Raw genomic sequence first — 24531 nt, 5'->3', positions numbered from 1 at the left:
TTGGCAGCTTATTTTTAAAGTGAAATCCGTCCGGCATTAAATATACTGTCAAAAACTATAATTATTAAGTTGTGAAAAAAAAAATCTTTAACTGTCGTACAATAATTTTCAGGTTATAATATGAGTTTTGTACACCCCAGTTATGCAGCGGCAATCTTCAAATCAATTCTTTACTTGTACTATAGCTATTATTGTTACTTTTCGACGCCAAAGTAAAAATTAATCACAAGTAATAAGATCACGCCTAACGCATATGAGCGCCAATTAGCTGCATGAGATTGATGTTATTAACTAATTATCAAACCAACAACTTTATTCTTGTGCTCGGACTGTTTTTGATCATTTGGCCATTGTGCTGTACAAATTAGGCGTCAAATTACCAGATGGGTAATAGAGACCGCGCAGAGGTCTTTCAACGGTTTAATTAGAACTGTGGGTATTCAGTTTATTCCATGATTACAATATGGTTCGATTTTCTATTGTTACAGTATTAAAATGTAACGTAACGTAAATATTTTTTCGTTTGAGCTTACATAAATTGTAAGCTACATAGATTGTACATAAAGAATCGGTATAGCATTTCAGTGAAAAATTAAATGATTTATCGCTTCGTGAACTGCGTAGTTCCCTGTGCTGTCGTAGTTTTGCGTTGGTTGGGGCGTGATAGGGACTTGAGACTTCAGAAATACAAATACAATACAAAGGGTAAGACGGGATAATATTAATAAGACTGCTATCAGTCAGTCCGTCTGCCATAACTCATGATAGACAGACAGTTGAAACTTTCACAGATGATGCATTTCTGTTGCCGCTATAATAACAAATACTAATATACTAATAAATAGGCTAAAGTAAATATTTAAGGGGGCTCACATATCTATATCACAGGTGATTTTTTTGACGATTTCATAGATAATGGTACGGAACCCTTCGTGCGTGAGTCTGACTCGTACTTTTTTATTTATTTATTCTTTACAAGTTAGCCCTTGACTACAATCTCACTTTATGGTAAGTAATGATGCAATTTAAGATAGAAGCGGGCTAATTTGTTAGGAGGAAGATGAAAATCCACACCCCTTTTGGTTTCTACACGACATCGTACCGGAACGCTAATTCGCTTAGTGGTACGTCTTTGCTGTTAGAGTGGTAACTAGCCACGATCAAAGCCTCCAAAACTCAATCGGCCCAGCCGGTTATTTATTTATTAAGGAAAATCTACCGTTAATACATTAAAACCATGCTTACATTTAATTACAATTTTAGGTAATGTCAATGCTTAACCATTTAGAAGATTTTCACAACATTCGAACCCAGGTCCTCCGTCTTGTGAATCTATCACCTTTACCACGGCGCCACTTGGCCTTGTTTAGGAATGATTTCTATATTTATTATTCTGTCAGGTCCAAGTTAGCCTTCTTTCAACCCTCAAGTCCATTGATAAAGTTAGTGATTAAAATGTAAGAGAAACATATTTATTTGATTAATGACAGCACTGGCCCAACTGATATCAATTACATGATAATGATACGAAATAATGTAATCACTTGCGCACGCGATGTTTGAATTATAAATTCGAATGTCTCACACTTTTGTTTCCTTTATTCTTTTTAATTGAATTACGATGATAAGGTGTAATTTCTTTCACATTAACCGGCAACGCCAATAACGAAGAGATTGAGTAAAAGTAGAGTGAGTCAGAGTAACTTAGTAAGTATTTCATACTTGTACAGTCTATATATTTTAGTATGCAATGGTATAACATTCGGCATTTAAAATATATAACCTTACCTATTTTAGAATTTAAACAATCGTGAGTGTTATTCATATTAATTGATTATGAAACACGGCTAAAACTCACGTGATATTAGGTCGGAGTACGCCCGACTAGTTTCGAACCCATACGGGCCCTTAGTCATGAGCTGGTTATTCATCGCGGCACGATCAGTTTGGATCGGTGAGTTTTAGCCGTGTTTCATAATCAATTAATATAACCTCATCTGTTATTTAATAAACTAATAGTTGTAAACTCCACAATTTGCCTAACTAAAATTTTGGATACATAATAACTTTCTTTAAGATAAATTTCATTCGCGAATAAACTTTAAGCACCATACCTCCCTCATCAACGCCTTAATTTAAAGACAAACCTTGTCTTAATGCATATACAATTATACATACAATAAAAAATATAAAATTATAAAATAAATAATTAACTAATATAAAAAACATCAGACCGTAATATTAAGTAGCCGCCTAGACCAATAAAACTGTGGGTAAAACATTAAAAAATAATTATTTGGGGCTAGTGTAACGCAACTAAAAACGTCTCGCTCTCTAGATATTAAAAGTAGCTCGTAATTTAAAAAAGATTTATGTGTTCAATCATCAACGCCTTAATTTATATTTGACCTAACATTAAGTGTAATAAACAAAGTATCGGATTTAGATCGATTGCCAAATATCCAGTTACGAACAATTTATTTCTACGACATAGTCTTGCGACAAGATAGTCTTGATTTATCATTTAATTTATTACTTGCTTAATTGCGTTTTATTTTATTTTACTTTATATTAATTAATGATTACTTTTGATTTATATTTACATGGTCAAACAGCTAATTGTCATATCATTGACTACGTATAATTTTATATTCTAGAGTGCCCATAACTTATTTTAATTACTTTTTAGTTGCAAACGTCATGTTTATAATTATTTACTACAAAATCATACTTAATATGTTTTGTAGTTCATTATATTAATGTAATTTCAGTTAGAAGATAAATAAACTACTTCAATTATTTCGATCCTGCTTGTAAATATTTTCATACTGCACATAAGCCACAGGTTATGGGCATGAAACTTTGAATTTTAAAAAGCTGATTTTTTTTTCTTTTATTCTTTAAAATTACTATATTGTTTTAATATAGGTAGGTACATTAATAGAAAAAATATGTTTGGATTATATTAGCAAATCGCTTATAAGTAATAGAAATGTCTCAAGTTTGCGTCTCTATTAATTACTGTTGATCCAGTTTTTTTTTAATTTATGCGATGGCCACCGGATGTAAGGTGAAAACTAAGAAGGCTTTGACAGTGCGGTAAGATTTGTTGCCGAAATAATTAGTATTATATTAAATAGAGATAATTAACTAACTTGTATTTTTTAACAATATAAACTAAAAATACTTTATACAAGTATTTTTTGGTCTAGAAAAGTAGCGTTATATTGTGTAGAATATATACGAAAAAGATGTATTTTAATCTTCTTTTTAAGATATTTTTACTTACTTTTATTGTGATTTTGTTTTCTTCTTCTTAATGGTTTAATTTATGTACCTACTGTTTAGTGTTATTTGGATTTGGCGTAATAATAGTAAAACTGGTCATGGTAAGTGTCGATTAATCACTGCGATTTTTTTTAACGAAAGCGAGTATCAGATCCCACGGACCCAGTGTTTCGACTACAAACGGCTGAAATACTGTGACTGACCTGACTGACTGGCTGACCAACCACACTGCTCCATTGCGAGACGTGGGCTTATGGTCTACAGTCTCCTATAGCTTGGCAAATGCGTTTGTAACACTCCCGATGGTACACGCGGGCCGGGAGGGGTTAGCGATGCCCCGCGCGCATGACTTCATACCCGCGCAGTCCTTCCCCCCATCGCTCACATACCATGGGAGTGTCATCAACGAACTTGCCACGCTATAAAAATGGAGGGAGGCCTAGAACTGTAGTGTGCTGTTAAATTTGGTTAATAATTATGATTATGATAATTAATTATTATAATTACCGTTTCAAAATGTAACTAACCGAAAAGAAAATAAAAAAGTCTAGACACGATTTCAAAATTACAATCGTATGTGAAATATTTCTTCATTAGATAACCTTTTGCTCGACATTGAGATCGATTTGCGCTATTAATTACAATTAATATGTGTCAATGTAAGTGTGACCAGTATTTGGATTGAGATATACGATAAAGAAAATATGTCAAAGAAGCACACGTACTTGTAAAGGTGTATTTCAGAAGGAAAAAAAACATACATACAGCCGAATGTAGAACCTCCTCCTTTTTGGAGGCCAGTTAAAAATAGAGACCATTAAATAATACGTACATAAAATCAATTATGTTCACAGTTTTAAGTCTTTTAATTTCTGCAAAACTATATAAAAGTTAAAACGCTACATATTTTTTTACATTTTACAATCGTAGCCTTTTTCAGTTCTATAGTAGGTAAGTGTACTCATCCATAGAATTAAATTTTGTTCTAAGTATTGAAAAAATATTTTTTACTTTTTAAAAACCATATCACCAATATTCAAAATTTTAAAGTGTTTTAGTATCGCGATTACATTAAACACTTTCTAAAATGTACCTTAATTTAAATCAGAGCGCTTACACAACTTGTGTTATACGTTGGCTTAGAAATTACGTTCGTACGTAGATTAATTATTATAATTGCACGTCAATAAACAATTTGTAAAATTTCCATCTGTGATAGGCGAGTCGGGTGAAGCCCAGGAGGGCTATTCTGTAACGATATTTTGTATAACTCGCAAGTGCGAGTTTCGAATGCACCTCTATCTTTTTCATTCTATAGTATCGTGTTAAACAGAGATAGATAGAGGTGAATCCGAAACTCGCACTTGCGAGTTGCAAAACATGGTTATAGAATAGTCCCCCTGATAGCGTAGCGTAGAATAATGAGATAAAAAAGTGTAATTCGTTTTCGATTTAAAATAACAATATAGCAGACTTGAAATTTCAGTTTTATTTGTCTCTGAAATTAGAATGATTGAATTGAAATTAGAATGGTTTTTGTTGACTAGCGGACACCAGCGACGTCCGCCGCGTGAATCCCATTTAAAAAAGTCAAGTTTTAAAAACAGACACGTTTTTCTTATGAACTTTTAACACCTTTTACAATTGCGTGATATTATCGCATTTTTTTTTTTTGGAGAAATATTCGCCATATCTATTTTTTTTTATTATGAACAAGATTTGCATTCCCCTCCAACTAGTCCGGAAAGACTGTATTAGTAGTGGATACGACAATAGAGCAACGGGGCGGGGATCGAACCACCAACCCTCGGTGATGAGTCCGACTGTTCTTACCGTTGAGCTATTGAGTGTTTTAAATTTATTTTTATTGTCAAACAATTTTGATTGCTATAATTTTCTGAAAATAATAAAATCAGCGATTACAGAAACTCGATATTTTGTCACCGACATGATATAAAAACAAAATCTAAGTATAATATAGTCCAAATATCAATCAAACTTTCGTAGAGCTACGAAATTGTCTACAAATTTTCGTAGCACGGTAGCGTTGCTGCGACTAATCACAGTTGAACAATAGCGTGTAACAATTATATTACCCGACTACGGCACAGCCAAAAGGAAGGGTAACTTTGTGATTTGGCAGGCTATGTAAGTATACCTGTATGTTCCACCATAGCGCCTGAACTACTGAACCGATTTTACTGAATGAGGTGTCAAAAGATTCGTAATAATAGCCCGGGTATAGGTTATATAAAATTTTACAAAATTTTTTATGACAGATAACAGGTTTATCAGGAAAAATATGTTATAGGATCAGAAACCATGTTGTTTGGTAAGATTTTTATGAGGCTTGATTGTAACCATAAATAACGCATACTACACAACAACAAGCAACACCTTTTTTTGTCTTCAAGTTAGTCCTTGACTACAATCTCACCTGATGGTAAGTGATGATGCAATCTAAGACGGAAGCGGGCTAACTTTGCTGGATGAAAATCCACACCCCTTTCGGTTTCTACACGACATTATACCGGAACGCGAAATCGCTTGGCGGTACTTCTTTGCCGGGCAGGTGGTAAGTACCCACGGTCGAAGCCTCCTAAGCAGCTAGACGTGGACTAATTAAGAAAAACTCAGAAAACTTGTGCCCATAGATGTATTAACATCTAAATCAATGCGTGCCCATGGTTTTATTTTTCGTATCATTCTGTAATTACTATATTATTAATAATAACAACTCAAAGTAAATTGAGAAATATTTTATTATAAGCTATAAATTTGTGACAAAAATCACATGCATTTATTAATTATTATCGTAACAGAAACAAAATGCCGAAACAGGATGTTATATATAGAAAATCTACGGCGTCAGCAATTAGCATCGTTTCCACTTACATTACACTTCGATGTAGAAATTAAGTTATAGAAATAAATTAAGTTTAAGAAATACTTATTTCAAAAACCTTAGAAGCCAATAGTGTAGGCAAAGCGGATATTTTAACAATATGACCAATACCCCTACTAGTCGGTATACTTATAATAAAACTGGTCGAATTCCATATATTCATTTGAAATTTGAGATTTTACTTATACCATTTGTAACACCAAACGTTGCCGTGGCATAACGGACGCCAGCGCCATCTAGAATCTATACTTATAATACGAATTCTGTACATTGAAGATGTTTTGAAATATTTTGTTGCAGGGAATTACACATAGATACTGAAGCCAAAATTATTTTTTTGTTGATTTTTTTGTCTATCTGTCTGTCTGTCTTTTTGTTATTCGGGCATCACGCTGTAACTACTGAATGCATTCAAATAAACTTGGCACGGTTTAAGACGTAATACGGAGAAGCTACTTTTTATTGCGAAAATAAAATAAGAAGGAGGTGAAATAGGGGTTAAAAGTTTATATGGAAAATCCTTTATTTTTAGAGCTACAGTTTTAATTTTTTTTTTATAAATTAAAAAAAAAATACGAAATATAATGTGATTCAAATTTTTTTTAAAACCTCTTAAGTGAAATAGGGCTTGAAAGTTTACATTGATTTCCACGCGGAAGAAGTCGCGGGCGTTCGCTAGTACTGTAATATGGATACGACAATTGACAAACGGGGCGGGGATCGAACCACCACCCTCAGTGATGAGTCCGACCGCTCTTACCGTTGAGCTATTGAGGCTATAAACAATATGTTCAAGTTGTCACCTCGTTTAAAGTCAATCAATCATTATTCTGAACTACGCAATAATATGTAACTCGATCATTTTGTAGTTGACCGACATCTAATTAGCAAGTAAAGTAGTGTTCAAACGGGTTTATCAGCAAAACAGTTCGAAAATTTTAACTATTTCACTTACATCGTAAAAAATAATATTGTTTTGGAAACTTAGTGATGTAACAATAAGTTTGCAATATCTTGGCATCATCGATAATTTTCATTCAACGAATAATTATTTTCTACATAAACTTTTCCAAACCCGCTTTCTAATTATATAAAAATCCAGATATATTTAGTACTAGCGAACGCCCGCGAATTCGTCTGCGTGGAAATCAATGTAAATTTTCAATGCCTATTTCACTACTTGGCTTGGATTGAATTGAAATGGGTTGAATTTTAAAAATTCTTGAATCACATTATATTTCGTATTTTGTCATGATTTATAAACAAATTTTTAAAACTAACTCTAAAAATGAAGGAATTGCCATACAAACTTTCGACCCCTATTTTTACTTTTTTATTTTCGTAATAAAAAGTATCCTATAACCTTCTGCGTACTATGGTCTTAATCGTGCCAAGTTTCATTTGAATTCAATTAGTAGTTTCAGCGTGATGCCCAGTCAGCAAAAATACAGACAGACAGACAGACAAGAAATTGAAAAAAAAAATTTTGGCTTCAGTTTCAATTGTATAATGCCCTCCAATAAAAATTTTCAAAATATCTACAATGTACAGAATTTGATTTGTTACAGTTTTATTATAAGTATAGATATAGATAGATAGATATTGAGATATATAGATTGACAGATATATATAGATAGATATAGATAGATAGAGTACAGGCTATACAAAAGACATAACAGATGTATCGATATTCCACTAGTCATTTCATTTACTGTTATACATCTATACTTTAAAATCAATCAATCAATCGAGGAATGCGTAATAGGTGTATCTCTATTACAAAGCAATATAAATTGATCGGTATGTACGTCTCATTAACATACGAAATGGGCCAAGACCATTCGTTAGCGGTGTGTAAATCGGTGCTCTGTGATAAAGTAATGATGTCTACATTTAATTTATGATAGCTTATTACTTTGTAATTGTGTGTATGATACAGCATTATTTCACAGGTGTTAATGTAAATCACAGTACAAATAGAAATAATGAACCGTCTGACTATCAAGCATCATTTACACTGTGTCAAGATGATGCTCGAATCAATAAAAATCAAGGAACAATAATAATAATTGTTCTGTTCTTAGCAGTAATAGCTAAGAGTGGTCGCCAACCTTTTTTTAAGAAACATACTTAAATTAATGTACGAATAAATTAGTTTATCAATAAAAGTTCCCTTTTCAATGTATTACTAAAATATCAATTTAGTCATAAAGTTTATTTACCCAAAAGATATTTTTACACTGAGTTTTTGGATTATCGACTTTTAACTATCAAAAACACATGTACCTATACAAAAATATTCATCACATTAATTACGTAAGACATATTTTTTAATTGGTTTGAAATTGGGTCCCTAAATAAGCCAAAAAAAATGTATATTTTTCACTTCGTATAAGCTCCGAAAATCCATGTATACGTATTAAATATATATTTTCATTTATCTTTTAAATAAAATAATAGATGTGAGATATATTAAACTTCCAAACAAGTTTACTTACAGTTTTGTATTATAGTATGCGCATTATCATCTGAGTCGTCCGGTCATAAAAGTCAAAAAAGATAGGAATGTGCAGCGCGCCTACCTGCGCACCCTAATTATCGATAAACGGCTACCTGCGCACGTGCTAATGATGAGTCAATAATGATTTGGACGATTCTGATTGGTCGGTTTCTAATGTAATTGCATTGCGTATTTTTTTTGCTATAAATGTGTTTACTGCAATTAAATAAATACATTCATGTGTTACTCGTTGCGCACTATGGATACTAATATATAATAAATTTGGCAGAAGACGAAGATTCTGATGATGAAGACTCAGATGAAGATTAATTTTATTTAGTTAATAATTATATAATATGAAATATGTATTATATTAAATCAAATATTGTTAATTTTTTTAATTTTGTGAACAAGATACGATAATAAACTTTACTTATCGATAATATGTCTTTCATTGTTACACCCTTCACTAGACGGCTCCATAAGACCCATAAGTGCAAGCGAGATAGATATAGAGAAATGATTTATGGCCCTAAGACTCAGTTGTTAATGCTATTAGTATAGTATCAATTTTATTACCATCGCGCGAATCTAAATTGGTAATTAAAAGCCGTGTTTGATACCGTTAAGGTCCGAATGTTGAATGATTTATAAAAACGCCTCATTAACAGTCGATATGATCAATTCATCAGTCTCATATTAAATATATTTTAAAAAATAAGACAGATAGAGATTTTATGAGATCGTTTGCATATTAAACAAATATTGGTGATAGTGTTTATACGAGAGATTATTTATTGTTTTGACAATAAAATTTATAATTTCATCTAATTTTGAATAACTGTTTATAATGTATGCTTTTGTATTTTCAGAGGTAGGATTTTCTTTCTAAGTTAGATTAATTAATCGTAAGAATGAATAAAATAAGACTTTGGGGCAAGCTTTTTTACGACTGTTTCAATCAATAAAAAAATTATTTCTAGTTATAATTGACAAACCAAGCAAAAGGTCTACCTGATGGTTAGTGCAAAACTATAACCTATTAACTTATTAACATTGTATACTACATTTTTTTATTCTTTACGAGTTAGCCCTTGACTGCAATCTCAGCTGATGGTAAGTGATGAAGCAATCTAATATGGAAGCGGGTTAACTTGTTAGGCGTAAGATGAAAATCCACATTAATTTCGGTTTCTACACGACATCATACCGAAACCTAAATCGTTTGGCGGTACGTCTTTGCCGATAGGGTGGTAATAGACACGGCCGAAGCCTCCCACCAGCCAAAGCATGTAAATAATGTCACACAAAGTATATTATTTTAAGTCTTATGTGATGTACACCAGCTAACAAGTCACCATACTCTTCACAACGCAAGACAGCAAATAGGTAAGTGAGAAATTAATGGTGGTAGTACTTTCTTTCGTACTATATATATCTAGTAAAATTTTGATGACCAAGGTATTCTAACATAGCAGGTATAACTACCTAGAAACGTACGAATGAGTATGAGTACTATACCTCAAAAATTAGTTTAAATAAAGAAAATAATCCTGTCTGTAAATACTGATTTTATTACATCTATACTGTTTTCTATGTTATTAACACATTAGCTCAGTTATAAAGATAAATATATTTATATTCATATTAATTGATTATGAAACACGGCTAAAACTCACGTGATACTCCGACCTAATATCACGTGAGTTTTAGCCGGGTTTCATAATCAATTAATATGAATAACACTCACGATAGTTTAAATTCTAAAATATTTATATTCAGTGGTGTAGCTAGGTAACCAAGGGCCCTGGTGCAAATAAAAAAATTGGGCCCCTCTACTATACTAAAGTGGTTAGGTTTTATAAGTAAAAATATTAAATACATATATACAAATGCATAAAAATGCTAAGCTACTTTATCATCAGCTCTTTTACGTTTTCGAAGTTCAGTTATTTTATTTATTTATTATTCAACAAACAACACATTGAAATTAAGCCTAACCATAGTGCAACACAAACCACAGTTGGTTTTACTGTGCACTGGTTATTATTGCATAATACAATATTTAGGAACAAACAGAACATTATTAACAAACAGAAGAGGATAAATAAGTTCGATCGCTATTTTCTGGTAAGGATTTGAGGGTCCCCGTAACTTGAGGTCGGGGCATTGCACCGCATAGCCCCTGGGTAGCTACACCCATTGAATTACTATGTACTATCGTATCTATATACTATGTCGTATCTGTTCTGTATATTCTATGACCGTCTCTCGCCTGCTCCGCTCTCCGCGCTCGCCCATTATATAAATAAATAAATAAAGCATCTCTTTACCTGCACCTCAATCACGCTGGATAGATCCACGTACGCCACCGCCACTGTTTTGATATCACCACACTAAAAATCTACCGGTTTTTTCTTCACTAAAACTTTATCTTATCATTTACGCGAAATTCACTGTAGTACATAAACGGTTTGAATAATTGTAATAAATATTTATCCGTGGCCACTGTCATGTAAATGCGATGTGAAAGAAAATATTAACAATCTTCAAAAAAAATATATAATCTACAATCTGTGTTCGAATATTCGATAATTACTGGCCCCTTAAAAGGCGGACGATTCCGGCAACGATCAGTAAGTGATTACTTCTTAAATTACCACCTTTCGTTCAAGGCGTGCGTCGACCTACTCGGACTACCGGATTTGATTTTATAACAACAATTTACTCTCATTGAATTATCGATAAAATTATAACGCATTTGAATGAACACACGTGTGCACTGGATATTCCAATTAAAATATATTGAACAAGTAAAAGACAGCACAACGAATCGGTAAAGCCAATAGATCGATAGCTTTATTTATCGATAAAAGCAATTAGCCGTCGGAACATCTCTAATGTTTATTAAAATTTTTATTATGCAAATAACGTCGTAAAATTGATTCTGCACGGCTATTAGACCAATTACTCTAGAATAGAAAATAAAAGAAAATAATTTATTTTAAAATAGTTTAGTTACTGCTCTACCGTGGCAATGGCGGAAGATTTTTTATTGTATTCATTAAGCTCGTGCGTATTTCTTTTAATTGACTTTTTTATTGTGATTACTCGCTTACTGTGTACCGTTACGATTGGTGTGTGATTAAAGATTTTTAGATAAGGTATATCTATTATAATAATAGACTTATTACAATAATGACAACGGTTTTGTTCTATATGTACCTACATCATATAAAGACACACTCGTCTTTGTCTGATGACTCAAAAGCTGCCGCTTAATTACCCGTCAAGGCTATCACTTCTGACATAAATATTTTGATAAGTCAATTGCAATATCTTCTAAGTCTCAACCTGCAATGTTAGAACAAGTGTAGTCGTAGTTGAGAAATTTAAAAAGAGTAGGTTGGATGCAATTGTTAAAAGACAAACCATATTTTTATATCAAGTACCTACGTAATTAAAATAAATAATTGTTAATTAATTGAAAACGAGTACGAAAACAGTTTTGTCCAGTTATGTTTAATTTAAATGCAGTTTCTACAGAAAGATTTAAATATTACGGCCATATTTTTTTAATTATATTTACGTTCACACCAGCCGCCCGTTGTTTACGTTTACGTACGATCACGTGACCTTGTACGATCGCGCGCGCCGCTTGCTCGCAGTCGACTGCCGAGGGCGGTCCGCCCCGAGGGTACGGGGCTTACTACGAGCTCTCGATTGACCCTCTTTTTTCCTGGCCTTACTATTTGACTTTGATTACGAGTTACGAGCTGTTATTTAGCTTACAATGTATGTTTGTTTATATTAAATCTTGCAATTGAGATTTAATACAACACTAAAAGCTTCAATCAATAGCTCTACTGTAAGGGGATCTTATTCGTTACTGAGGAACTATTGTCGTATCCACTCCTAGCACAGTCTATTAAGACTACCCTGGCAAAGGAATATTGGTCATATTTAAAAGAAATGGCAAATATTCTTTAAAAATAGTGTGCTGAAAACATATGTAGTATGTTTTGATTTTCTGAATTGATCATTGAAACATTGAAAATGAATAAATAAACCCATATTTAATCATTTTCAATGTTCGCCTTCGACCGGTTCGTTTGTTAAATATATAACAATCATATCATCTCATATTATGTTCGTAGCTTATTTCTTTGTATGATTGATGGTTTCTTGGAAGGTATCACTTTTGTGATAATGCGCATAATAATAAAGAGTTTCCTTGGGATTTACGAAAAAAATCAAAGCAACGCAGACGTAGTCGCGGGAGTTCACAAAGGAAATTGTATCAGATAATTCTTTGTCGAGTTGTTTGCGACATCCCGCTAAGCAAACCTTACGTGAGTTACAATCGAGAACGATTGTTAGGGCCAAACCCCACCCCGAGGCTATCGCTAATTAATAGGCAGTGCGAACGCACTCCGATTGGTGGTCATTCGAGTGTGCAATGAACTTTACGTTCAATACACTACGACTACATAACATCCTTCTTGCAATATCACCCTTAAATATATAGTCATAAGCACTAAGATATTGCAAGGGTATGCGAAAATAAAGATGTGCACTTGACCAAGCAGAAAATTTAATATTAACAAAGTGGTTATTACATATCGCAATGAATGAATGTATATGTCTCATGTGAGATTAAATATTCTGAATAACCCTGCTTACTAGTATTGTTATTCAGAATACTCTGCACTACATTAATTAGAATCAGAGAATGACTGGAGATTAACCAACTACGGAAGGCATAAATCGCTCTAAAGTTTCCGTGTCACTCTGGGTTTAACACTTTATTGAACCTAACTACAAGTCTAAGAGGTGACTCTTAAAGAAACATCTCGTTTCCCTCTGATCTTTAAACCTGGAGCCTACACCCACCACGCTACTTCAATGTGGCTTAAAGTGCTTTTTGAGGTATTTAATACTATAACATATATGCCTGTTGGATTCGTCTTTAAGACACAGTCATATACAACCCCACTTCCTACACTTCATCTCTCAGGACAGCGCATACATAATATCTCAGCTAAACAAGTACGAGTATTTTCTTTACAGAATCTCTGAGGAAAGCGAACACAGAATCTCCCAGCGAAACTAAGGAAAGCGAACACAGAATCTCCCAGCTAAGCTAGTGGCTTTTCCTACTGTATTTCTAAAGAAAGTGAACAGAGAATCTCTCAGTTAAACTAGTTGCTTTACCTACTGTATTTCTAAGGAAAGCGAACACAGAATCTCGCAGCTAAACTATTTGCTTTCCCTACTGTATTGCTGGGGAAAGCGAGCACAGAGTTTCTCAGCTAAACTAGTTGCTTTCCCTACTGTATTTCTAAGGAAAGCAAACACAGAATCTCCCAGCTAAATTAATTGCTTTCTCTACAGAATGATTTAGGAAAGCGAACACAGAATCTCCCCGCTAAACTAATTGCTTTCTTTACAGAACGTTTTAGGGAAGCGAACACAGAATCTCCCAGCTAAACTAATTGCTTTCTTTACAGAATGATTTAGGAAAGCAAACACAGAATCTCCCAGCTAAACTAGTAGCTTTCCCTACTGTATTTCTGAGGAAAGCGAACACAGAATCTAGTTAAGCTTCCCCAATCCAATAGTTCTAGACCCAAAATGTCCGTTGCGTAAAGCAAACGAATTTCCCGATTCGTTCACTTTTGTTCAATATCCGTTATTAGTCACCCTTCTGTAGATGTGCACATCGCCTCGGGCCATAGGGTTAGACTTACATACATACATACATATATTGTACTGATAAATATGAGGGGATCATTAATAGGCTTTACCCGACGTTACGGACAGAAAATTTAGATATTTTTCATTAGGTAGACTATATCTACACTTACCATTAGGTGCATAGTAAAAAAAAGAAAAGTGAAAGTTTTTTTCATTATCATGTTTGCCTTCTCCTATAAACCAGATTTCTATGAAATCATTATTGTAGTTATCAGCCCAATAAGGGCCAGGTCACGCTCCTTAAAGGAGTAGTAATATCGGTTCAAAAAGGTGGGTTCAAAAAATCTATCTATATGAATGCCAGCGAAGTCACTCGCAAAAGCTAGTAAAACCTATTTAGCAGAAAATCACATTCACACGTAGCTATTGGGGCCACATAATCTTAAAATGAAACTATTTTTTATCTGCCAACGATGAGTAAAATTCTATAGGTACATATTTGTATAACTTTTTCAATAAGTTACGTCCATTTTTTGATTAGGTATAAGAATAATTCCGAACGATAATAAAATTTACACAAAGATCAGAATGACTTGGTAACTAACGTTAATTCTGTTCCAATAATAAATGAAAGAGCTGCCCAATTAATAAAGCACAATGCAAAAATGTAAATGAATAGAAAAATAAAATTCGTTGCGCCAGTAGTTTCTTTTTGAGTGTACGCGCGCAAATTGGTCCTATCGCCCGAGGCAAGATGGCGGGGCGCCTATGTTGCTGGCCTTTCGTCCGGAAATATGGAATTTTATTTGTCTAATAACGTTCAGAAATTACAAAAACTAAATTCAGTCTAGTATTTTTTAATTTGGACAATGTTTTTATCAATTTTATTTTCTTTGTAAATAAAAAAAAACTAGCAGATGTGCAGCCCTTATTGTAGTTAGGTATTGCGCGCACTGTTCGCGTAATTTTTTTTTACATTTCCTGCGGATTTTTTCGGAATAAAAAGTAGCCTAGATTGTTCCAATCCGTTAAGCCGTTTAGCCGTGTCACAGACAGAAAGACAGACTAACTTTCGCATTTATAATATGTATGGATGGATGAAGTATGGATTTATATTGCCTTTATTTATTTTATTTTTATAGCCTATGATTCGGAGGGCGTAGGTTCGAATCCTCTACCTCCAACTTTCCAGTTATGTGCATTTTAAGAAATTAAATATCACGTCAAAGGAAAAACATAGTGAGGAAACTTGCATACCTGAGAATTCTCAACGTATGTTAAGTCTGCTAATACGCATTGGGCCAGCGTGGTAGACAAAGGCCTAAGCCCTCTCAGTCTGAGAGGAGTCGTGTTCAACAATTTATTTTTATAAAACTACTTTTAAAAAAAATATCGTATAATTTGCTTCTCTGTGAAGTACTACTTTCTTCCAGTCTATGACTTGGGTGTCATAGTCCATTGTGGAGTAAGTCTAAGTGATAAATCATGCAAAACGCCGGTGAAAGGCTGTATCGTTCCCTTTTGTGTGTTATCAGTAGTCAACACGTACAATGGTAGCCGCGGGTCCCCGGGTCACTGGGATAGTCGTGCACGCACGTGCGCTTGCAGTCTATTATAAATCATATTAGCATTACAGATAGAATTACATATACACTCGCGCTCGTTATAATTATCAACCCATATTCGTCTCACTGCTGAGCTTGAGTCTCCTCTCAGAATGAGAGGGGTTAGGCCAAAAGTCCACTACGCTGGCCCAATGCGGATTGACAGACTTCACACACGCAGAGAATTGAGAAAATTTTCTGGTATGCAGGTTTCCTCACGATGTTTTCCTTCACCGTTTGAGACACGTGATATTTAATTTCTTAAAATGCACACAACATGAAAAGTTGGAGGTGTCATGTCCCGGACCGGATTCGAATCCACACCCTCTGGGATCGAAGGTAGAGGTCATATCCACTTGGCTGATAAAAGGCGTGATACGCCTACACTGACAATGGTATATCTAAATTATTTTTTGACTGGAACTTCAGTCTTCAACGTATGCTCATTTTTTTTTTAATTTTTGACAATTTTTGGAATACCGGGTTTCCGGTTGGGCCGATAAATTTTTCTTAATTTATCCAGATCTGGCTGGTGAGAGGTTTCGGCTGTGGCGACTTACCACCCTACCGGCATCTAAAGTTAAGCGGTATAGATTTTCATCCTATTCCTAACAAGTTACCCCGCCTCCATCTTAAATTGCAGCATCATCACTTACCGTCTAGTGAGATAGTAGTCAAGGGCTAACTTGTAGATAATAAAAAAAATACCTATTTAAAAAAGACATGTGAAATATTCTTTTAAAAAGAAAACAATGATGCTAATTTTCATACCGAACCCAAGCCAGTACCCAATTGACCGGAACGATTTACAAAAGTTAAAAGTCTCAGAAGCTTGTTTAAAATCAATCAACCTTTTTCCCAACTTGTCTGAATGTTGACATGCATTGAAGATGACAGCTGCTTCTGTGTTTACATAACAACTACATACCTGTGTGTGTATTTACGAATAAGTGTTTGAGGTCAAAGTTCATAGTGTGCTGGGAACTGTCAAAACTGATGGCATACCACCTACTGGTTGCTTTCGTCTAACTTTAATCAGTAGCCTCAGTTCATTCAACTATTATACTATCTGGTATATTCAACTTATGACTACTAGCAGATGCCCGCGACTTTGACCGCGTGGAACTCAGTTTTTAAAAAATATCGCGGGAACCGTAGGTATTTCCGGGATGAAAAGTAGCTTATGTAAAGCCAGAGTAAAATCTATTTCCATTCCAAAAGTCTATTTCCATTCCAAAAATTTTCGTTCCAGCGCAAAGGAGGAGCAAACTTACACACTCAAACACACACACACACACACACACACACACACACACACACACACACACACACACACACACACACACACACACACACACACACACACACACACACACACACTTAAACACAAACTTTCGTCGTCGTCGTCATCAACCCATATTCGGCTTACTGTTGAGCTCAAGTCTCCTCTCAGAATGAGAGGGGTTAGGCCAATAGTCCACCACGCTGGCCCAATGCGGATTGGCAGAGAGCAAAATTATCTGGTATGTAGGTTTCCTCATGATGTTTTTCCTTCATAGTTTGAGACACGTGATATTTAATTTCTTAAAATGCACACAACTGAAAAGTTGGAGATACATGCCCCGGACCGGATTTGAACCCACACCCTGCGGAATCGGAGGTAGAGATCATATCCACTGGGCTATCACGGCTCTCTTAAAAATTACCAATTGTAAAATAGCAGTCATTACAACTCAATGCTACTGCTATGAATGCTACTAAACTGCTACTCTGTGGTTAGACCTTATTGGCCTATGAACTATGACTATTGAATAATTTATTCTACTAATTTTTAATCTATCTATTTAAATTGAAATTTACGATTTACCATTAGTTACAATTTATTTTAGGTTTATAATCTAATAAAATACAAACAAGATTTTACTATAACAGTAGTTGTTTTTATAGTCTCAGGGCAAAGGTTAATAGCTGGACGCACTTTTGACACTCTGTTTTATTTTGGCTAGTTTTGGTTGGGCCAGAACAAATATAATTATATTTAACTGACAATATTATGTAGTTAAACAATTAATTTATTATTTTAAAATATTCATTAAATCATCATCATTATCAATGGACAGGGCACATAGTTCGAAGAGCCGATTGCCGTTGGGATCCCAAGGTGCTGGTATGGCGTCATCCTACTGGAAAGCTCGGTGTTGATCGACCGTGGGACCTATCCTTGATGGACTGAGGACATCAAGCAGGTTGAAGAAAGTCGCTTGTTGCTAGCTACTCGAGATCGTGCTGATCCTACACGTTTTTGGCGGGAATTTCGGCCATCCTCAATAAGGGCTATTTAACACTGAAAGAATTTTTCAAATCGGAACAATAGTTCCATTAGCGCGTTCAACCAAACAAACAAACTCTTCAGCTTTATAATAGTATAGTACATTAGTATAGATTATGTATTTTAATTTATAACAAGAGTCGCGAAGTTTACGATATTACTTCCTACACGTATGTTCTATAAAATAATGCCGATTGAAAAAAAAAAGTTAATTATAAAAAAGAAAGTACAAAGATGCCGGTTCGTGTCCGTTATGTTCTTGGAAGAGATTGATTCTGTAAGGCCATTGTGGTCAGATATTCTTGCTATTACGAACCACCGGCTCCGCTAAAGGTCAACAAACGATTTTCTACCTTATTTATTTTACAACACGTTTGAAATTACCTTACTTGGAATCCTGTTACTTATACACGTTTAGTTTCAGAGTATTTGGACCACAGAGCTAATATTATACAAATATGAGCGAAACTATATATTATTTCCTTTATTATTCCATAAAATTATGGGCATTACCAACAACCTTATTGGTGAGAAAATAAAGGAATTTCAAATAGGCTTATAGGCTGTTTGATCAACACCGTTTTGTGGTTTTCGGATTATTATTTGGGTAGGTACATCATCTAGAATAGAAACTGTAGAACGTATAGTCCTTTTCATGAAAGGAGTCCCCCAGACGCGGCGCTAATGTCAGCTCATTGTCATATGGTAATGGCAGTCTTATTGTCATATGTATAAGGCGCTGTCAATTTTAGTTTAGGTTTTAGCCCGGGTTTTCTTTCATGAAAAGGACTTTACTTAAAAGTGAAATTATGCACCAGAAGAGCAAATTTTCTGTAATTCGCCTGTGAGAAACTATGCAGCGATGTAAGATGACACTTTTAAAAAATCTTATTCGAATTTGAACTTTATTAACCGACTTCAAAAAAAAGGACGGGGTTCTTAATTTGACGCGTATGTTTTTAAACGACTTACCTCATAACTACGTCATTTCTTAACCATATTTAAAAATTCTTTTTTGTTTGAAAGAGTATACTTCCAGATTAGTTCCATTTAATTTTCATGAAATTCGGTTCAGTAATTTTGTGTTTTTTGTGTACTGTAACGCTTTCGTTCACTATGCTAGAACACACTTAAAACAGAACAATAACATCTTTAAAAATTCAACCGACTTCAAAATCACAAAACTAAACTAAAAAGCGAAAAAAAAAACATAGTATGTGCTGTGCTACCTTCTGATCAATTTGAAGGCGGTGCCAACACAGTGATGCCTTAACTCAAGCCGTTTATATCATAAAGTTTTAGGATTTTCAGACGGTTCTTTCCCGTGGTTATTTCAGAAACGGCTTTAACTTAAAAAAAAGAACATTCTCGTCGAATTGTGAGCCTCCTCCTTTTTTTGAAGTCGGTTAAAAATCAGAGCGAACGATTCCGATTGTTAAAACACAATTGTACCGTACAAGTCTACCATACTTAATTATTATTACAAAATCATTCCAATTAAAGAGATAAGTACGCGAGTCGTGAACAACCATAATAGGATACGACTTATTACTCTAACATTGCTCCTATTCATGACGTGAAAGTATCAGTTGAATAAAGTGATTAAGTGTAACTTGGCACTTCTACGAATATCATTCACTTTTTAATAATAATAATAGATCGTGAAACGGATACCATCGGCAATTAGTAAGAGAATTGATTTGTAGACCGTACTAATTGTACCAGATCCGTATTCACACTTAGTAAGTAGATAGTGCATCGATACATACTTAAAAAGATTACAGTTCGTGCGCTGTAGCATGGTGCGGGTGACAGTAGCCCATATGACGTTTATAATACATACTATTATCGTGAATGGCGGCACCATGCTACAGCGCACGAAATGTAAAACCCGTCAGTCTCACTAACCTAGCTAAAAAACTGAAACCTGAAGTATTGGGACATTGGACAAAGACTGATTTAATGGATAATTATTTAATCAATCTATACTAATAGTAAAACATAGGTAAAGTTACTGAGATAGTAGGGGTAATCTATAGATCTACGGAACGGATTTTGATAATTCTTTTACCTATTAAAATCCACGATATTTTGGTACTATTTTATACCCATGGTAACGGGAATACTAAGTTAACGGGAATGGAAACTAATAGTTTATCTGAGCGAAATTCAACTAAGGCGGTAAATCCCAATCGTAATAAACATTGCATTATTTTACTTTCAGTCCATGGTTTTGCAATATTTCTATACTAATACAATTCATCGAATAATAAAATCTAGCCTAAAATATTTAAAGTCGGTTTTTAAATAAATCCATAAAAAATCTAACCGTCTAGACGTGCGACTACAAACACCGTCACGCTAAATTTTTGTATAAATAAAAAAACAAAAATAAAAAACCTAATATTAGATGAAAGGTAGCTGTAGGAGGTTCTAATCAACCATTTAACCATCATAAATTCAAGCTATTTCACACTAACAATTTCTTGTCTGCAATGTTTTGATAATGTTTTTATAAATTCGACATATTTTACTGTCGTAAAAAACTTGTTTTCCCAAATGACTATTGCAAGTTGTAACGGCGAGTCGCGACGAGATAGAGGCGAGCTATTTATCAAATACGTGCCTATGTGTAAAAAATACAATGGTAGTACAAGATGAAGTGGTCATATATTATTGTTAAAGGTCTGATAGTCTAATGTAAAAGTGGTACCACTGATTCTCGATTTAGTTTAGAATCTAAAATGAGTACTACGTCGAATGGTTAATGTAGAATGTAAATTTGAAAAATACGATTACGATTGGTACTGTTATTAAAAAGGTAAAGCTTGTATGCCTGTGATAATATTATAAAGTTAAAGGTTGTAGGGTTTTGATCTACTGAATCGATTTTGAAAATTATTTTACCAATAGCAAACTTCGTTACTTGTGAGTATATTTCACCCCGGTATTTCTATGAAAAGGGAACTAACCGAGTGAAACGGCAGGTCATTGTCTAGTTATAAGTAATTGACCTTTTCTTTCATATAAAAAATTTTCAGTAGCAGCCTGGAAGTTGGTAGTTACACCCATGTGCTTCGGAGAGCACATTAAGCCGCCGGCCTCGATTGTTATTATATCACAGGCCCGTGGGCAAATCAAATAGGCTAATAACAATGATGACAATTATTAAATACGAGCTGACGCCGCGCGGTTTCACCCGCGTGGTTCCCGTCCCCGTAGTAATACGGGGATAATATACAGCCTATAGCCTTCCTCGATACATGGGCTATCTAACACTGAAAGAATTTTTCAAATCGGACCAGTAGTTCCTGAGATTGGCGCGTTCAATCAAACAAACAAACAAACTCTTCAGCTTTATAATATTAGTATAGATTTTTTATTACGACAAATCTGATCGAGAAACCATAGTAACAACTAGGCTTAACTGTTTTGTAATGTATTACAAAGTATAGGCGTGCGCGCGTGGGTGGTACCGGCGTAACTCGACCTTTGGTTACTAATGCACTGTATGACAAGTGATCTAGAACCATTGTTACGAAATATCGTGCGGTGATCGACGATTTCGGTTACCTATGTGCGATAATATCGCCTGATCGAAAACGACTAACAGACCATCGATTTAGTTTTCAATTCATTTGTAAACTGCGCGAACTTAGCGACGTTGATCGAAAACGACTAACAGACCATCGGTTCAGTTTTCGATTCATCTGTAATCTGTCGTTGACTAACTTAGCGAAGCTGTTATAAGTTAAAAAGCTAAAAGTTATGCTCTTTCTTTCTATGTGTTCTGTGCTAAAGGTTTACAGAGTGGCATGTCATTCGTGTAGGTACGTATCTACTGTCAGTAGCTCTTAAAGAATAAATTTATATTATCTCTTCTTTCTTCCTTTTTTTTCACGTAGCGTCAGTGAGTAGTCACTACCACCAGTTCTGAAAATTTATTCCACTGAAAAGAGACGGCAAGAAACTCATCAGTTGTTCTTTTAAAAGTAATATGAATGTAACAATTATTTAATTTAAAAATCTCATCATCCTGTACTCTGCCAAGGAAGAGTCGCTTGCTTCTATGAACGTTTGTCATTAATCACACTAATATTATAAAGGCGAAAGTTTGTCTGTCTGTGTGTGCGTAAGTGTGTGTGTAAGTGTATATATTTCCTCCTTTACGCTGCGGCTACAGAAGCGATTTGGATACATTTGGAATGAAAATAGATTTCACTCTAGATTAACACATGTGCTACTTTCATCCCTGAAAAATCCATGGTTCCCGCGGGATTTGTGAAAAACTGAATTCCACGAGGACGAAGTCGCTAGCGTCCGCTAGTTTTATAATATTTAAGGAAGAAAAGGAGTAATGTTTTGCTCTGTAACAATCTGACCTAGAAATAATAACTCAATAATTCATAGCCTGAAGCCCAGAACTTCTTAATCTAAAGCTTTAGACTAACCATTGAATATCGAGTTTATAATACTTTACAAGTAAAGTAACATAGGGCACAAGTAACTTACATTTAAAAAAAATCCGTCCCGTCAACTTACGCTTGACACATATTCGAGAGGGCAGGTCATTCAACTCTGACCGGCAGAATTTTTTTGGTAGTTGCGTAAAGCTACTTGTAGTCGGCAGGGCTTACGTAAAGCTTTTATGAACCGATGAACATTTTTAAGGGGTACTTTTAATAATTTATGTTTCCTTGACAAAAATATTTAACAAATAAAGTAAATCCACTGTTATTGTAAAATAAACTACTTTTTTGTATTGTTGATTCAAAGATTTGTAATAAAAATGTAAGCGTTTTAAAAGAGTTACATCGAAACAGCATATAATTTGTTCTTTTATAAATTTTATTATTTTATAAATATTTAAAATTGTTTTGTATTATATTTTATTAACACTGTTATTTTTTTAAATAAATGAGAGTCAAATAATCTATATATATACCTAATTACCTACTAATATATAAAGCTGAAGAGTTTGTTTGATTGAACGCGCTAATCTCAGGAACTACTGGTCCGATTTGAAAAAAAATTCAGTGTTAGACAGCCCATTTATCGACGAAGGTATTATCCCCGTTTTTCTACGGGAACGGGAACCACGCGGGTAAAACCGCGCGGCGTCAGCTAGCAAATTATAAATTGGTAATTGATTCACAAGTACCTGAATAGCTATATAAAAATATTTAGCATAGATCTGTGATCTGTGATTATCTGTATTGTTGTAATCTGTCCACATATTGTCAAACAAAAGTGTATGACAACCAAAGTTAAATTAGGTAAGTAATAAAGTTAATAGTTTATATATTTCAAAATAATTACATTTGCAATGTGAACATGCGTGTGTGGTGATGTGTCTGTAAGTGTATGTGTGTGTGGGTAACATTAAGTGACCATATTATGGTGGTGAGTGGTGATCATGCGACTTTAAATTCCTTGGTTATGGATCTGTGTTATACTATACGAGTATAATAATAAAATATTGACCTTTCCATCTTCCAAAAAATTCTCAATATGGTGATGGTTAGATTATTTTTTGGGTATAAAAACGGGACACAGATAATAAGAAATAGATATACCTACGATTAAAGGCATAAAATCCTTTTATCTACGTCACATGTTAGAAAGTGTTGCGAACCGTTAAATTCTTTGTGCAAAACAATAAATTTTGTTCATAAGCGCAGTGGCACAAAGGCTATAAACTGTTCGCACAAGGTGTTAACAAAAACTTATCTTATCTTGATGTGGGTAGGCCGAATAAATTCAAGATAAATGTCGTTACTTTATAAGGTACGGTATACATGGTTCATCATTATCATCATCATCATCATAACTAGCAATCCATATTCGACTCACTGTTGAGCCGAGGGTTAGGCTAATAGTCCACCACGCTGGCCCAATGTTAATTGGCAGACTTCATACACGTAGAGTTAAGAAAATTCTCAGGTATGCAGGTTTCCTCACGATGTTTTTCCTTCAACGTTTCAGAAACGAGATATTTAATGCACATAACTAAAAAGTTAGATGAGCATACCCCGGACCGGATTGAACCTACACCCTCCAAATTCAAGGCATGGCATGGTCATATCCACTAGGCTCTTACGTACACGTTGATGGATTAAAATATACTGCCGTTTTCTAAAATCAAGTAAGCTTTTTATAAGCTCCTAAAGGTTTTAAATGAAAAAGCATATAGGAAATGACAGATACC

The 24531-nt window shown here is 34.3% G+C and overlaps 1 protein-coding gene across 1 annotated transcript in view; it reads right to left on the bottom strand.

Moving 5' to 3' along the window:
* Nucleotides 1-24531, bottom strand: part of LOC112052398 (transcription factor AP-2-epsilon) — a 64419-nt gene that overhangs the window by 23500 nt on the left and 16388 nt on the right. The window lies entirely within an intron of this gene.

Source organism: Bicyclus anynana, chromosome 2 (genome assembly GCF_947172395.1).
Source record: "Bicyclus anynana chromosome 2, ilBicAnyn1.1, whole genome shotgun sequence".
Classification (NCBI taxonomy): domain Eukaryota; kingdom Metazoa; phylum Arthropoda; class Insecta; order Lepidoptera; family Nymphalidae; genus Bicyclus; species Bicyclus anynana.
This window is presented reverse-complemented; position numbering and strand designations above follow the sequence as displayed.